Here is an 18489-nt window from a genome sequence, read left to right as displayed (position 1 = left end):
TGCACAAACTCGGGTTCCCTTGGTCTTTACTTGCTTCCTCAAGCCTTTCTCCTTCCTTCTTAAGACCACAAGCACCAAAATCCACCAACAAAGCTTAGATTGCTTCAATAACGGCTAGGGTTTCAATGAGAGGTGTTCTGGGAGCATAAGGGACGTTGTGGCCGACATAACATTGTTTAAATAGGGTGCAAACCGTCGGATTAGGGTTTTTGTCCTGTCAGAGTCTACTCGTCGAGTCCAGGACCCGACTCGACGAGTCCATCACTTAAATCCCGCACCTCATCCCGCTTTTACTCGGCGAGTTAGTCCTTCAACTCGCCAAGTCCAAGGCCAAAAATGCAAAAATACTTAAATAAAATACATACCAAGAACCAGGTCCTACATTTCAGTTGGATAGAAACTTGGAATCATGCAAGTTGTATTGTGTGATGAATGAGATTTTTCATCTTTGGTAAATTAAGACTAATTCCTTGTTCGCATTCGCATGTGAGTCAAGCGAAGGACTAAAGGATCGAGTACATTAGGTTGTGCACTAGTCAGGTCCACCACAAAGGTTGATAAGATTATTCGTTATGATTTACTAAAGTTTAGTAAATATTATTATGCTTACAAGTTTAAGTGTAATTCTGAAACATTGGAAAAGTTTCAATATATGTCAGAATGAATAAAAAGAATCAAATAAGGCAGAAAGATAAAAGTTTCTCCAATCTGAAGAGATGGGAGAGTACTTGTGTATCTTGTTTTATGATTATCTGAGTGATTATGGAACCATATCACAATTGATCCTCTAAGGACACCTTAGTGCATTTGTTGGCTAAGGAGAGGAATCGTGAATTGTGGAAATGGTTAAATCAAAAGATAAATCATACTTCATTCCAAAATAAAATCTTGAGTCATACTCCAAGATTGAGCCTTGAGTGACATAATCTTAAGAAAGGTTTAAAACACTTGTCAAATGTAGAGTAAAATGTTTTCTTACTCTTGTACATTTGAAATTGGTAAGTTGTGATGTTTTGGATAAAACAAAGACCAACTAAGGCCAATTGTGTGAAGTGTTTGTAAAAGAATCCGCACTATCTCTTGAATATTGGGCAAGAGAGTCTTATATGTTAATAGGACAGTGGGAGTCTAAAAGATCTTAAGATAGGTTCAAGAACTAATCAAGATATTTGTTAATCACTAGCCCACGGCTTGAGTTTTGTAACCTATCGTGTTGACATATCATATTTTTGTGCCCATTCCAGTTAAAGTTGGCTTTGCATATAAGTTTTGAGAGTTCTCAAATGGTTGCATAAAAACCTGGAAGCAATGGTAGGCCCTTGTGCTGCCGGGTGGCAAGAAATTAAGATTGAACAAGTTCAGTCCATATGTGTTTGGATTTGCCACTAACCTTGTCTTGTGATTATGGCTATGACAAATTCACATGGATAGGAACACATACACCATTAAATCTAAGTGTCATAAGGTTTCTCTCCGACTCATGAAAATAATGGTGAGGAAACTCTTTCACTAAGTAGATTTTAAGTAGATAGCAATTGTGAGAATGACAAAAGGTCTAAACATTATGATTACGCCATCCCTCTTCATGATTGTTTAGACACACAAGTGAGCTATCTAAGGAAAGGTGTATGATTTTGATAAAGTCTTATCAAAACATCTCGTATCAGAAATCTGAACTTTGGTAAGAAAGTCAATAAAGTATTGTTTTTCTAGAAGTCCACCTGATTTTTGAGTACATGTCAAAGCTAGTGGGAGCATAAGTGTTATGCTAATAAGATAATAATCATTATGCTAGTGGGAGCATGATGATTATGTTTCAAGTTAGCAATGTTAATTATAGAAAACAAAAGTTTCAATTCGCTTTGAAAAGTTGTTTCCCTATAATTAAGGGAGAGGATTTTATACTTCATTCCAATTCTACAAGCTTAGATTGAGATTTTAATAAACTTTAGTCAAGGATATATATGAATGTTATGTTGGAATGGTTCAACATAAGGAAATTCTATATATGTTGCGTTCTCAAAATTTCGATTATGATTACAGCATACCTCTTCGTAGTTCGAATTGTGAGAATATGGCAAATAAAAATTTATAGCATGAATCGTGTCCTATATGCTTCGGGTATAGGTTCGATTACATGTGTTATAATCCATTCTAAATTTTCCCAAATTCCTAAGGCATTAAAATGGAAAAGGAATAGAACTGGAAATGACTAAAATGATTAAGCAAATTGTCGAGGACAATCTGAGGTTTACCAAAGATTGGTTGCTCATGGACAATTAGAAGTATAGAGTAAGGACCATATTGACATATTTTTAAAAGAGCCAACTCTTGTTCAAAAGTGATGGTCAAAATGGAATATGGAATTGTTTCCATAGGTGGAAGTTATTCTTTGAATCTGTGTAAAATTAAAGAACTTAATGCAAAGAATGATGTTCAAAGGAATGCACTTTGAATTTGAGACTTCATGGAATTGCTTTCCATTGGAATGCTTTGTAATGTCTATTGCCAAGTCTTTGTGACTTGTGTGCATATTCATTACAAGAGGATCATTTCATATAAGTTTAAAATCTAACAAGATTACGGTAAATGACAAGAATTTGGTGTTCTTACATTTATTGTAAAGGATTTGGGATTGTGAAATGAGCATCATTGAAATATTGTCAATCGATCTGTTTCACAAAGAGAGGACCACATGTAAACATAGTGTGCATACTTTGAGTATGGCATAGCTATTGTTTGGACGAACATAGTGTGCATGCTTGGAGCATGGCATGACTATTGTTTCAATTCAAGTATTAAGTTGATTAATCGAAACATGAATAATGAGTAATCAATATGGTGCTTAGATAAAAGGTGTTTTTATTTACACTCAAAGTGTTGGGGCCATACAAGATTAGTATTATTTTTGTGTTTCACTTTGCATGTTTTGACTTCCAGAATAACTAGGTCATTCTTCCCGAATGACTAAGTTATTCAAACCATCCACAGTAGGTCATATGTTGGAAGTAGATATGAATCAAGACTGTCATGAATTTGGCTTGTATGATTTGTCTAATGTACATTAGACATAGCAGTGGTTGCTACAACATTCATGAGTGCTCATAAGTTCTGAGTATTGGATTCAACCCACGCTCATTTGGATCACTTCATGGATTTTATCACGAGTGATCATGAGACGATAATATCTTATATTCTTCAAACCTAGAGATATGAGTTGTTGACTACGAGTTGGTTATACATTGATTGCACGTAAACGCATTGGTAACTCGATGTTATAAAACGTGCCTTTGTGTATGATTCAACAAGTAGTTAGTACAAGCATATGAGTCGAAGTTTATCCATTCCTTTTACCCTCAAAGGGATAAAAGCGATATCTGTGGGCCCCTCGAAAAAAAAAAGTGATGACAAAATGTAAGTGCTCGGCCGGGCCTGGACTGATTTGATTTGTTCAATTAGTCAGTCATCATAAATCGGAAATCGGGAAACAACAAATGGACAGAGAGAATGATTATAATCCATGTCTCAGTCCATATGATATCTAGAATTGAGGAATATATGATCACTTATCTAATGGACGCGTCATTGATTTGTTCAGAGTTCGGCAGCAGCTTTTAAGAGCTATGATTGCTGGTCAGGTTGTGAAGGCGTACTTGCAATAATAGTTATTAGACTTATCCAAGTGGGAGACTGTTGGATTAGTGTCTAAGTCCATAAATATAATTGGTATATACTTGACCCGACCCGACATGGTCCATTTGGGTTGCATGGCATCATGCATTTGGATAGACTAAAATGAGAGAAATAACACTTAAGGTTTATTAATATATTATAAGTTCTAATATATTAATAAGATTATTTAATTAGTATTGATCAAGAATTAATCTAGAATTAATTAAGTGATCAAAAGAAGACTAATTAAATATATGGGTTGATTGTGTAAATCATCCATAACTTCTATAGTGGGCTAAGACTCCATGGATTACCAAGTTGGGCTAAAACCCATAGGATACTCCATGGATGCTCCGTGGTGTATTTGAACCCATGGATCCAAGGAAATGGAAAGCCATGACAATTAGGGTTTACCCTAATTGTGTCACACTATATAAACATATCATTCTTGTCAAAATCGGCCACTAAGTCTATGTGTGGAGGGCAAGCCGATTTCATGAAGTGTGCATTTTCTCTCAAGTTATTCAAAATGTTCATGGTGTTGTGTGAACCATTTGAGGTGTCACATTTGGGGCACTAGGCTCTTGAGCTCCATGGAATCAAGCACCAAACAAGAGGTATGTAATTCTACTAGAATTTATATTATGTGTACTTTATATTATGCTAGTTAGAACAATACCTTGGAAAATTGATATTTGCATGTATAATAGAGAAAACACAGATCCAAGGTATTTAGGGTTGCATGTACACCATAGGAGTGTTAGAATGCTCAAAACCCAACAGATGTGACAACCCGAAAATTTTTGCCTTGTAAGTCCAGCCATTCAATTCAACCGAGTGTCAGACCCGTTTCTGCTATCTTTTAGCATTGTTTAGAGTTTGTTTAAGGGTTCTAAGCTCAGTACAATCAAGCTATGGGTTTAGGGATGTGTCAGCTAAAGTTCTTCGCGTTGCGATTGAGCCGAACATTCCATCCAAGGGAGTGTACGGCCGTACACATGGGTGTACGGCCGTACACCCATGATGGTCGTGAACTCTCCCCCATATGAAGGGTATCCCTTCATTTCTTGTCATTCCTCACACTTCCAAGGCTAGAAATCGGATTCTCTCTCAACTATCATCGAGTTCTTCACCCTAGATCATCCAAAACGTAAGTGTTTCTTCCATCTTTGAGTTGTTATTCTTCTTAATCAAGTATCACCCTTTGATTTCATCCATAAAAACATCTTTTTATCTTAGATCTTTAAACATTCATCCATTTCACTAAGAACACCAAGAACACACACTTGTTCTTGGTGGCTGTGAACCCCCTTCCAGCCTCCAAAATGTAAGTATCCTTTCCCTATGCTTAGTATACATTAGATACTCTTGTTTAACACCTTGGAATCGACCATTTAGCTCGAACAAAAGGAGTGTACCGCCGTACACCCTTGTATGGCCGTTCACACCTCAAAACACCCTAAATGGGCCTCCAAAATTTGAACCTAGTTCATAGTCGTGATGAGCAATAGACCCACAAGCTTCCCCATGGTTCAAACACCCTCTTGTGCATGTTTTACCATGAGTTTATGGCCGTACACTACATGGCCGTACACCTATGGCCGTACTCTCCATGGTTAGGTTGTATACACCCATTTGATGAATCACATGTGATTCTAACACTTAGCCCAAGTGTTTCCTAGTCCCTAAGGGTGTTCCCTTGCATGTTAGTTGCTTTTAAACACTAAATTCATGCCAACATATGCCATTATATGTCATTTAGGACTTGTTTGTGTCTCGGGACTTCATTCGTGGAACTTCTCATCCTTACACGAATCTGCAATTGAATCACCCACATAAGGTAAGTTCATACCCCTATAATCAATCTTTTAACTGTTTTAAATGCTTTTAAGGGGGGAATACAAGTTGAACACAATGATAATTGTATAAATGTTTTGCTATAAACATCATTTTAAAGGATTGCTTATGTTTTCATGAGTGATCAAAACATTTCAAAAACTCTTTTTAAGTTATGTTACTTTATGGTTTATAAAACTCCATTTTTAAAGTACAATCATAACTTAGTAGATAAATGAGTCTTTTCTTCAAGTCAATAACAGTTCAAAGTAAAGATGCTAGTAACTATAGTAGGTATAGTTTAGGGGTTCAGTTTACATTAGAACAGAGAGAACATACTATAAAGACAAACATGGAGGTAGATACAATACACGATAAGATAGAGAACATACTCTAAAGAGAACCATGGAGGGAGATACAATACACGATAACATAGAGAACATACTATAAAGAGAAACAGGGAGGAAGATACAAAACAACAGAGAGACATACTATACACTATAACAAAGTGAACATACAATATACTATAACAGGAGAACAAATCATGATTAACATAATTATACTAATGATTCCCAGTAAGTGATTAATAACATCGAGAGTATTTTACACATTTAAAATACTTGGTGGTTTAATCTATTAATAAATTATACTCTTAATTTAATTAACTTTAAACCATGTGATTATGGATTTATTAATTCTATTTTAGTTAAACACTTTAATCAATTTAATAAAGTCCATAAGGTGTAATTGAACTATTCAAAGCATCAAGGTTATAAAAAATCAAAAATAAAAACTATTTAATTAATTTTTAAGTTATGAACCCAAGAGTTGCACCTTTTTGAAACCTTTCGATTACTAGATGTTTTAGAATTCAATATTTCAAATTAAAACCTTTTAAGTAAACTTTTCAAATTCCAAAACTTAATTAAAAAACTCTTGAATTCCAAACTTGATGGCAAGTTTTGTAACTCCTTAAAAAAACTTTTGAGTTCCAAAACTTGATGACAAGTTTTATAACTCTCTTTAGTCATAAAAAGAGACTTTCCAAGTTTCATAACTTGAGGGCAAGTTATGAAACTCTTCAAAGCCATTTACTTCAAATTTTAAACTAATAAAATAATCAAAGAATTTTATCTTTTACTAATTTGAACTAATTCAATTCATATGGCTAGATAATTTCAAATTCTACAAATAATTAGTTTTTCAAAAAATCAAGTAATTATCCTAATAAAAAACAAGCCAAAAACTCGAAAAATTTGTCATCAAATGATCCAACTCGTCAAGCCAGGCTATGGACTCGTGGAGTTCATAATCATGTGAGCCAACTCGTGGAGTTCACTCATGAGACTCGTCGAGTCCACCAGTTAGACAACAATTTTTTCAGGTTTTTTCAACTTTGAACAATTAAACAATGCATCTATATAAAAGAAAACTACCCATGAATCTGATACCACTGTTGGGTTTTATGTACTATAACACTCATATGGTGCACATAGAACCCTAATTCTTTGAATATAAGTTTTCTCTAGTTATACGTGCAAACAAATATCCAAAGCATGAAACCTATAACTAGCATACAACTTGATATTTGAAACATAAAACAAGTTAGACAATTACCTCTTTGTTGTAGCTTGTAGAGTTTTGGCCTTTGAAGAGCTTAGCACCTCAAGTGTGACGCCTCAAATGGTTCACAAGACACCATGAAAAAAACATGAATATGAGAGAAAAGTTATGAAGCTCAAATCGGCTAGGATTACACCTTAGGACTCTTGAGGCCGATTTTGCAAGCTTAGGGGTTCAATATATAGTTTGGAATTCCTAGGGTTTCAACTTGTAAACCCTAATTCCCTTGGGCTTTTAATCAAGTAACTCATTAGCCTTATGGACTAACACTTCATGGACTTTCACATAAACTTAGTCCATCACTAATCAATCATGGACCATTGGCCAAACTATATGTATCGCTGATTTACATAATCAGTCCACGTTAATTTAATTAGTCTCTTTTGATCTCTAAATTAATTCAAAATTAAATCTTGGTCAATACTAATTAAATAACATGATTCCTCAATTAATATATTATACTTATAATATATTAATAAATCACAAATAACCTCTTTCTCAAATATCCATCCTATAAAATTGTTCTGGTGAATGGAACCCGAAATGGACCATGCTACTCTCGGGTCAAGTACATACCAATTATAGTTTTGGGCTTAGACACCTAATCCAACACTTTTCTTACTAGAGGACTTGTGTAAGTTAATCAAAACTTTTTCTTTTTTCAAATATAAAAAATTTTCAATTCACTTTTAGTTTCTATAATTAAAAAACTACTCAATTACAGAACGGTGTTTGCAGTGGCAGAGCCAAACTCCAAGCAAAGGGGTATCCTAATTTTTTTCCCGCGGTATCACTACAACGGCTGAGCATGGGGCGGTTCGAGTTAGTTTTGACCTAAAATCGAACCCAAAACCGACAGCCATGGTTTTTAGTTTGTACTTGGGTTTCCCGGTTTGGTTTTTGTTTTAAACCCAAACCTTAATCATTAGCTAACTTCAAGTCATGATATATAAACATGAAGTTGAAGTATCTTTTTATAATTGAATCGATGTGAGACTCGAAGTAGATATCCAATGAAGCATCAGGATAACAATTTATATAATAGATGAAAATAATTGAGTTTACATGTGTTTGGCGATGTGGGATAGAATAACTGGGAAAGTAAAAGAATAGAATAGCTGAAAAAATCAAAAAATAATGTAAACAAAGGATTTATAAGGAGCAAGAATTGATCCTAAGACCTTTGTTTCAATAAGCCAACATCTTAACCGGTAGACTAGTTGTTTATTTGTCTTTGAAATTGAAGGGATGCGTATATATACACTACATAAAACAAAATTTTTCTAAAAAAATTGCACTACCGATATTTTTTTGAGGGGTATCCCGGGATACCCCTTGGATCCGCCCCTAGGTGTTTGGTTATGCATATCCAACCTATGAATGATTCAAATCAGTTGAAAAAAAATTGACACCGATCAACTCCACTTTTGGGTACAATATAGAGTTGGCTATAAAGTATGTTTTATTTTCATATTTCTATCCCCTTTATACAACTTGGTTTTCTTACTATATATAATATTAGGTACGTAGTCATTCACATGTAAATCATAAGTGAGTCACATATGAATTACTTGTGTTTCACATATAAATCACATTTAATTCATATATGAATCACATGTAATTCACATGTAAATCACAAGTTAATCACATATGAATTACATGTGATTCACATGTAAATCACAAGCGAATCACATGTAATTCACATACGAATCACATGTAGTTCACATGTGAATCACAAGTAAATCACATATGAATTACATGTGACTCACGTGTAATTCACATATAAATCACATATAAATCACAAGTGAATCACATATGAATTATGTCTATATACATACATGCATATAGATTTGGAAGAATTTGTGGAAAATATTAAAGATGTATAAAAATAAGAAATATGAACATATGTGTTTCAAAAAAATATGCATATATGCATTTAAAATGTTGATTTTTTTGGTTAAAAAAATTACAGTTTTTTATTTTAAATATTTCAGTTCTTTTAATTTATTGATTTTTAAAAGGTTAATGTTTTTTTAAAAAAAATTGTAGTTTTTTTAAAAAAAATATAATTCTTTGCATTTTTTTTAAATTCATGTTTTCTTAAAATATTTAAAAAATCGGCATTTTTTAGAAAAAATCGAAAATTATTTTTTTTTAAAAGTCCAAAATTTTGATTTATTATGCTAATTTTTAGACCTTTTTATTAATGTTTTCAATAACGCAAAAAAATAAAAAATAAAATAAACATTAAATGAGATTGGTAAGATGATCATCATCCATTTAATAAGTTAATTTTGAACTAACGTTCTTCCTTTAATTCTCGGGTTCTCAGGAAACTATGAGTTATCAACGGATATCACACACACACACACACACACACACACACACACACATATATATATATATATATATATATATATATATATATATATATATATATATATATATATATATATATATATATATATATATAAGGGGCGACTCAACCAGTTTGGGCCCTAAGCAAACCAAAATTTTGAGGCCCTTTGGCCATTAATATACTTAATGTTATAAACATTCATCTTTTATTCCGGCTTGGGACCAGAAATAACAAACTAAAAAGTTTATAAATGCCGGAATTTAAAAAAATATTATGTTTCTGTTTTTTGTAAAATGCCTGTGAGTGCATATGCATGTTTTTAAGGGAGAAACAACATACCTTGACAAACAGACTTCTGCCTTTGGTGAGCTCGTCATCACCTACCAGGCACACCTCATTATATTGATATTCTTTTAGCCACTTCATGTGTCCTAATTCATCGTCTGCAAGTTTATCCATAGGGAACAATTTGCTAAAGCTTTCAGTTTCAGACAAACCGACACAACATTCATAGCTAAGCTCTTGCAATGTGAATCGGGGTGATTCAAAAGTTATTCTGAGATACATTAATATACATACAGTTCTACAAGTGTACTTGGAAGTGAGAGGAAAATAATCAGTACACTCAACATTATAGTCCTTAAGGAATAACCTTTTTAATTAACATGGGAAGAAAAACATCGACTGTTTTGCAACTTCTCCACCAGAAGCAGAAGCTTCTAACAAATTTGTTTGATCCATCATGCACATGTTTTCACATCCTGTCATGTTCAATAGTACAAGAATTGTCAGATCTCCAAAGGATCAAAGTCTCAAGATGAGGGATACTGACATGTTGCGGATTTCAAATAGAAAAAGTGAGTCTTTAAGATTTAGAATCTGCCGTAATTGAAGGAAATACCTCCTGCTTGTCTGCTGGACACAGTGAGTCAAATGGAAAACTCAAAATTTTAAACAATTCCAAACACTTCACACTTGAGCTACCCCTGGATGACAAACATAAAAAAGTTTTAAGTTATTGAAAATTTAGAAATCTACGAACAAATTCTCTAATTTCAAATTGTTGTATCAATATTCATCTATGTATACAAATTACAGAGAATCAGAGATTTCAGTTTCTAAAACTAGATTTTCTTCAACTAAAATTTTAAAATATTATTATTCTTGATACAACAGTTGGTCAATCATCTATATTTGATGCAATGATGTTGTATTATACTACTAAAGACAATGTATTTGAAACATAAAAACTAAAAAGATAAAAATATTGTTGTTCTTAAAATTAACAAACTTGAATCGTCAAATCTCAACTGAGAATCAGAGAATCGATCAAGAAGGAAGATTAGAGAAGTTGTTGGCTTTATTTCAGACTTTCACTCATTCAGTTAATCAGTTTTCAAGAATCAAGATTGGAAGGATAGAGGAGACGCCGAGAACGAAGAACACTGAAATTGAATCGTCGCTTCATTGATTGTGGCGGCTTGTGTTACAAGTAACAATATGTACTAAAAATCGGGGCCCTTTACAGTTGGGGGCCCTAAGCCCTTACTTACTTTGACACAAGGTAAGGCCGGCCCTGATATATATATATATATATATATATATATATATATATATATATATATATATATATATATATATATATATATATATATATAAAGAAAAATAAACTTAATCGGAAAACTAAATCTACCGGTTAAATGTATATTTATAAAAGTTGAGGGGCCTAATATATAAATTACAAAACCTTATTTCCTTAAAGTTAATAACTGATTTATCATCAGTAAAAATTGAGGGGCCGACTATGTAAGTTTTGTAACTGATTCATTGGTAATTTGGAGGTGGAAAGTGAAAAGAAATGAAGAGGTGGAAATTGATTTACAACTAAAAGCTGAGGGGCCAAATATATAAGCTCTGGAAATGTATTACTTAAAATCAAGGTTCTAAAAAGCTCTGTTACCGCTCCGCCATTGTTCCAAGGCTTGTACCTGCCGCCAAGTTTTAGAAAACGTCGTCTTAACTCAGTGTATAAAAATGAATAATAGTTGAAAATACATATAAAAATATTAATTATATACAAATTTGCCGCCTTATGTCACGCCTTACAAACGACGTGACTCGCCAAGACTCAGAAAAACTTGAGGCTTGACATTGCCGTGAAGTGACGCCTTACGTTATTTACAATCTTGCTTAAAATTAAGAATAAAGTAGGATTCGAACGTGCCTCTTTTCGAAGGAAGGAAGTTGTACCTGCACATTTGCTGTCTCGAGCCGGTCCCGGGTTTGTTTCAAATCGGTTCGGTTTTTTGTGGTCGGTTTTAGAGCGATCTGGTTGTTTTTCAGACCGGTCTCTTTTGGTCCGATCTTTTTTGAGACCGGTCTCGTTCTTTTTCGATCGGGTCTCGCGGTCTTTCTGTGTGTTTTTTTCGGTCCGGTTGTCCGGTTTTTTCGGTTTGCTTTTTTATTAAAAATGATACGCTAAAGTTTAACAAAAGAAAAAAAAAGAAATGAAATTATACAGTGTGTATTTAAAAATTATGTAATTAACACAAAAATGATATATTTATAAACTTTGGCTTGCGGTATTTATTGAGATCGGTCGGTCTCGGACCGGTCTTTTGTCAGTCTTGGAACGGTCCGGTCTGTTTTGTGACCGGTCTCAGAACGTCTCTGACCGGTCTTGAACCGATCTTTTTTCGGTCCAACCTCGTTTTAGACTGTAACACCCATAAAATTCAAGCCAATTTAAAACATTTTAAACCATTTAGAAACCATTAAGTTATTACAACTTGTTTTCAAAATAGTCTAAACATCAGAGTATCCCCAGAACCAAATCACAAAATCATGAAATATGAGGAGCGGTACGATCACGCCTTTGCCTTGCTACGATATCCTGATGTACCTGAAACAATAAACTGAAACTGTAAGCCCGAAAGCTTAGTGAGTTTCCCCCAAAATACCAACCACATACAACCATAGTCATATCATATCATATCACAACACAGAGCAGCGATGCATATCAGGTCTACAGTGTGACTGGTCCGCCCTCACCGGGCCTTCAGTCCACCTGGTCCACCCTCTGAGTCTATAGTATGACTGGTCCGCCCGTACCGGGCCTTCAGTCTGTCTGGCCCACTCTCCGAGCCTCGGCACGTCTGGACCGCCCTCTTGGGGACTTCAGCCTATCCGGTCCGCCCCTGGGTATGTTGGCCTACAGCACAAAGCAGGACCCGCCTCAACCCAACCCTAATCAAACAACCATATGCACATAAACATGTAATCACATAACTATCCACAACTAAACAACCGATCCAGCAGATCATATAGCATAGCAACATCCTAACCGGTCACTAGCATAGCATCATCTTATATACCAGGATACCGACCTAAACCAGGTCACTAGCATAACATCATCTTATATACCAGGATACCGACCTAAACCAGGTCACTAGCATAATACCATCCTAATTACCAGGATGCAGATCTAACTAATCAAAACATATCAAACAGTTACTCGGATTCAAATCCGATAAAGGGCCGGCCTTGGTGCCTTAGACCCTGTTGATATAGTGAGGATAACTCACCTTGCAACTGCCGAACCGAACCACGAAAGCACTGGACCGAAGCACTACTCCAACTCCAACACCTGATGCCATCAATGGACCATGGCATAAATATCCAAAATACCATAACACCCCTGACGGTAAAATAGGTCAAAGACCAAGTCCTTGTCAAAGTCAACCTTCCTGATTGACTCTACTCGTCGAGTCAACCCGTCGACTCGTCGAGTTCTTATACTCAGAAAACTCCCATAACACGACTCAACTCGCCGAGTCGCCCCAAGACTCGTCGAGTTCAACGATCTCTGAATTCCATCCTGTCCAACTCACTGAGTCGCCAACCGACTCACTGATTCGAAGCTTAACCAAAAGAGGTTGGGGTTCTGCGACCTGACTCGCCGAGTCCAAGAACAGACTCACCGAGGTGTTCTTCCAACTCGTCGAGTCCATGCCCATCTTCATATGACTCGCCGAGTCCACCCATGTGACTCGCCGAGTCCCTTTAGTCCTTCATCCATACAGAGGCTTTTCGAGCCATGCAGGGGCTCCAAACTGTAGATCCACTCTTCTAGGGCATAACCCCTACGTAATGTTGCAAACTTTACGTGAAACCAAGGAGTTAAAGGTCCAAATCACTCTAGGGTTTGGGTTTAAGACAAAGGGGCTTCACCAACAAATCATTGATTGATGCTTTATGGTATTCTGGACCAACACAAGTCTAGATCTGAAGTAGCAACTTCAGATCTAAACTCCAAACCCGAAATAGATCTCAAACATACCAAAATGGCCCCAAATCTCTTTCGTGAATAGATCTAGATGCAAAAGAGTGAAGGTAACAACTTATTACCTCCAAGATGTGCCCAAACTGAAGTAGATTCTAGATCTACACCACTCCCTTGATGCAAGCCCTTTTTGATCTTTAAGTTTCTTCCACAAAAGACAACTTCCAAAGCTTCAATCTCCCTCCAAAGGCCTCACACACGAGTTTAGGGTTTTCTGGTTCTCAAGGGCAATAAGGAGGCTGAGAGAAGGACATAAAGTCCTTTAAATAGGGTGCAACCCTCGAGATTAGGTTTTTCTCATTCCAGCACCAACTCGTCGAGTCCAGCTTCCGACTCGGCGAGTTGGCCACTTAACTCGCGACCAAATCCCGCTCCGACTCGACGAGTAAGAATACCTACTCGTCGAGCAGCTTCTTTAATTTACACTTTAAGCCCTTCAATCATACTTTTGGAATTTGGGATGTTACATAGACCGGTCCGGTCTCGGTCTTTTTTCGGATTCAGTCCGAGACCCGTCCTTTTGTGCATGTCTGAATGAAGCCGCTCATGTGAGCTGAATTATAAGCATCTAATGAAAATGTTTAGACAAAATAATATATATTTACATAGAAACTGGATAATTCGAATAAAACTCTGACACTATTTTTTTCGGGCTTTGTGCGGCTGTACACCCTACACCCCCTCAGGGTCGGATCTATTCATTCATTTTGTTATCACCATGTTGATATCTAAAATAATAGAAATATCGAATACCAGTTATTAATGTGGGACAGAGTCAGCTAAGGTACATGTGAAATGCAACAACTTCGTTCTTGAGTATTTTAGAGTTCAATCATCATATTTTATTTCGATCAACTCATTATTTTTAAAAAATATTTCTTTCTCGATGAGTATAACCCATTATTTCTTGTTTAACGGTATACATCTTTTTCGGAAAAAATATAGTTTATACACATACCATTGGAGTAAATAGAAAATCATATCCCAAAATTAGATGTTATTTAATAAAAAGTTATGTCCAATTTAATCTAAAATTAGAGGGGTGTCCCGCGCGTTACGCAGGGCAAAAGGTGTTAGTTTTGTTTGTATGTTCATGTGTCTTATACATTGGTGTTATCTGAAGTACATTGCCTGAATGGTATTCACAATATAGTATGTTGCTATTCTGTGTAATTTCCCATTAATCAGACGTAACATTGTCATTGTGGTTTACACCTGTTCATTTCTCGGTTTTATGCAATTAACCATAAGAAACATAAGAATATTTTTTTTATAATAATCTTCAGTTTGAAGTACCAAATACTAAAAAAAGTTAAAAGAACCATAAAACAAAATATATAAACATGTACGGATTTGGGCATTGAGGTTTAGCATACAGTTCTGTCACTAATGAACTGTTCACACCTTTCCAATTATGTCCACAAGGATCGCCACCATTTGAGGTCTATTTTGTCAACTGTCCTGGACAATTTAAACTCTGAAACATAATCCTCTAAGCAGAGGATGTAAATAACAAAGTCACCAAACTTACATTTCAAAAAAATTCAAATTTTAAAGTAGATAATGATAATATATATCCATATGCAAAAGTGACAATAAAACATCATAAATAAATGATATAGCTTTAACAAATATGCTTCTTTTATAGCAATCACACGTCTGTAGAAAACTGCGTTAGTGATAAAAAATATGCTTCTTCAATGTGTTTCATGTGTATGTTTCATGAAAACCAGATTTACCACATTCTATCGCATGGGTCAATTTTTTTAATTATTTTTTTGTTATTGTTTGCAACCTTGTAATTAAATTGTTATCACATATTACATGCATCAATAAGAATGTCAATTCTAAATGAACTTTTTATGTCTTCTTCTTAAGGTTGTATATAGAGAAAAACACAAAAAAAAAAACAACAGTCATCGTTTTAAACCATGAAAAAGATTGGTCATATGTGAAAGTTTGATCAAGAATTACATACATCATGAGGGGTAAAATGGGAAAGAAATCAGTATCGTATGATGAACAACATATGGAGGATTGCTTTCATTCGTTCGTGTTCATCTTCATTATATGTTTTTTGGTCTTTAAATCAGCCTACAAACGGCACAGAAAGTGTGTTGAATGCAATAAATAAAAACATGCTTCCATTTCTTTAGAAACGGAAACAAAAACCTCTAAATTAAAAGTACATTTCTATTTAGTGTATTTACTATTTAAATATGGAAAAATGGGAAATGTACCTAATGACAATGTATTTTGGTTAAAATTGTAACAAATAGCAATATATTTTTCTTTTTGGTAAAAAAAATGAAAATAAATTGTATAAACAAAAAAAGATGTAAATTCAAAGTAGATTGCTATTTAGTGTAGGTGCCACGTAAAAATGGAAAATTGACCAAATGGCAATGTACTTTGTTTTTTGGTAAAGGAAATGAAAACAAACTGCAAAAACCAAAAAAAAAAAGTTCAAATAGAAAGTTTGTTGTTATTTAGTGCTTTTGCCACCTAAATAAAAAAATGCAACAAATAGTAATGTATTTTTGGTTTTTGACAAAAAATGAAAACAAATTGTAAAAACCGCAAAAAAAGGGTGTAAATTCAAAGTATATTGCTATTTAGTGCCTTTACAACGTAAATATGGAAAATGCCTAAAATGGCAATGTCCTTTAGTTTTTGGTAAAGAAAATCAAAACAAACTGCAAAAACCAAAAAAAATGGGCAAATTGAAAGTACATTGATATTTAGTGATTTTACCACCTAAATATGAAGAATTGTAATTGAGGCTTTTGAGTAATGTTCAAGAGATAATTGTTGCAACATTAATATATATATATATATATATATATATATATATATATATAATTTAAGTTTAATCTAAAAAAGCATGAGATGCGATACAGTAGAGATTTTGTGACGTTGAAGCTAAATTGGATGAAATTACATTACACTTATGACGTGTGTCTACTGCTACTACAATTCTGGTGGTGCTACCTGCAGTTGCTGTTGCTGATCCTGTGGTGGAATCTGCTAGAATGATGGAAGGAAACTGCAAACATCATATTTCAACATATTAAGAAGAGAGTAAACCAAATACACCCCTAGGATTCTTTGGTATAAATTTAATCTAACAAAATATGACATACTATTGAAGGTAAAAGGGATAATCATTATATTACACTGATGAGGTGCATCTGCTGCTGCGATTCTGGTGGTGCCGCTCGCTACTGTTGTTTCCCATGTGGCAAAATATGTTGTAGTAGCGGAAGGCAACTGCAAACATTATATTCCAACAAATTACCAAACAAAAACAAAAGAAAAAAGAAAGTTATACTTAATTAACTATTAAAAAACGTATGGATTAGTTGATAATAGTGGTAATAGTAACTCATATTCTGTATTTGATATCTAATTAACCTGCTACATTGCCAATGTAATAGCATCATACAATTTATTAATCACGGGATAATCCAAAAATAACAGCTCTTGTTTATGAACAAACTTGGAAACAAAGATGCAAACTTAAATTTCATATTCATGTATTTTTAATAGAAAAGATGGGTTATCTTTTTGAAGGAAAAAACGGTTCTTATTTCTTGCGGTTTTCAAAGATTGCACCAAAAAAAACATCGAGGTTACGCGTTGTAAAAACGAACTGCAACCAATAGAAACTGACTTTATTGAAAAACTAAAAAACCACACCGTCTATAAACCAAACCGAACAGTAAATTTTCGACAACCGCATTCGCGGTTTGCGATTTGGTTTTGACTAAAAACCACACCAAACCACACCCATAGAGAACATAACTGCAAAAATGAGGTAAACTCAGAGAAAAACATGTAATTTTCTATACAATTGAGTAAACTAAAAGTACATAACATTCACACCTAGTCTTTTTTTCCCTTTTTGGTAAAAAATATCACCTTTCTATAGGCAGAAGCAGCCTGCAAATGAGCTATCACCTACTTTCAGGTTTATGTTTCATCAGGAAGATCTGTTTAGCCTCTCAGAGTCAATCAACGGTGAAATCCGTAATTTTGCTTCTTAATTAATGTACACAACTCACTCACCCGGTCCAATTGATGAGCGCCTATCTTTTTGCTATGAAACCCTCTTAAGACACTCTTACAAGCATGAACTGCCCTATGTACCTGAAATTACTGATGAGTTTAAAACTCTTAGATCGATAGATCTTTAATAGGTAAATAAGCAAGAACAATAAATACTGGAACACACAATGAATCAATCCGTATGTCGAATGATTAAAATGTAGTCACACCTCAGCAGAGCTCGATGAAGAACTTCTACTGTAGAGATGTGCTAGGGTTTACAATACTTGATAAATAATAATGAAAGAGTTAATTACAAAGGATGCATGCATGCACCTTATATACTAAACCCTAGAAAGACATTCACGGTTGGACAGGCTCAAACCGAGAGTACATAATGGACCGAACTACTAAGGCCCAATGACGCAACACTTTAAACCCAACAATCTCCCCCTTTGCGCCAATTGAGGCGAGAGACTACTTCGGTTGAGTAACTGTAGTTCGCCTTACAGTCTTGAACAGCTTGGGGATGATGGCAAGAAGAGTTTGACGGAAAAGAATATACCACCGAAGCATATCAGTAAACATCTTCTTTTCGGCTTCGCTATTT

This window comes from Lactuca virosa, chromosome 5 (genome assembly GCF_052849685.1).
Source record: "Lactuca virosa cultivar CGN04683 chromosome 5, Lactuca_virosa_CGN04683_v6, whole genome shotgun sequence".
Classification (NCBI taxonomy): Eukaryota; Viridiplantae; Streptophyta; class Magnoliopsida; order Asterales; family Asteraceae; genus Lactuca; species Lactuca virosa.
The sequence above is the reverse complement of the archived record's forward strand: the minus strand, read 5'-3'. Positions refer to the sequence as shown.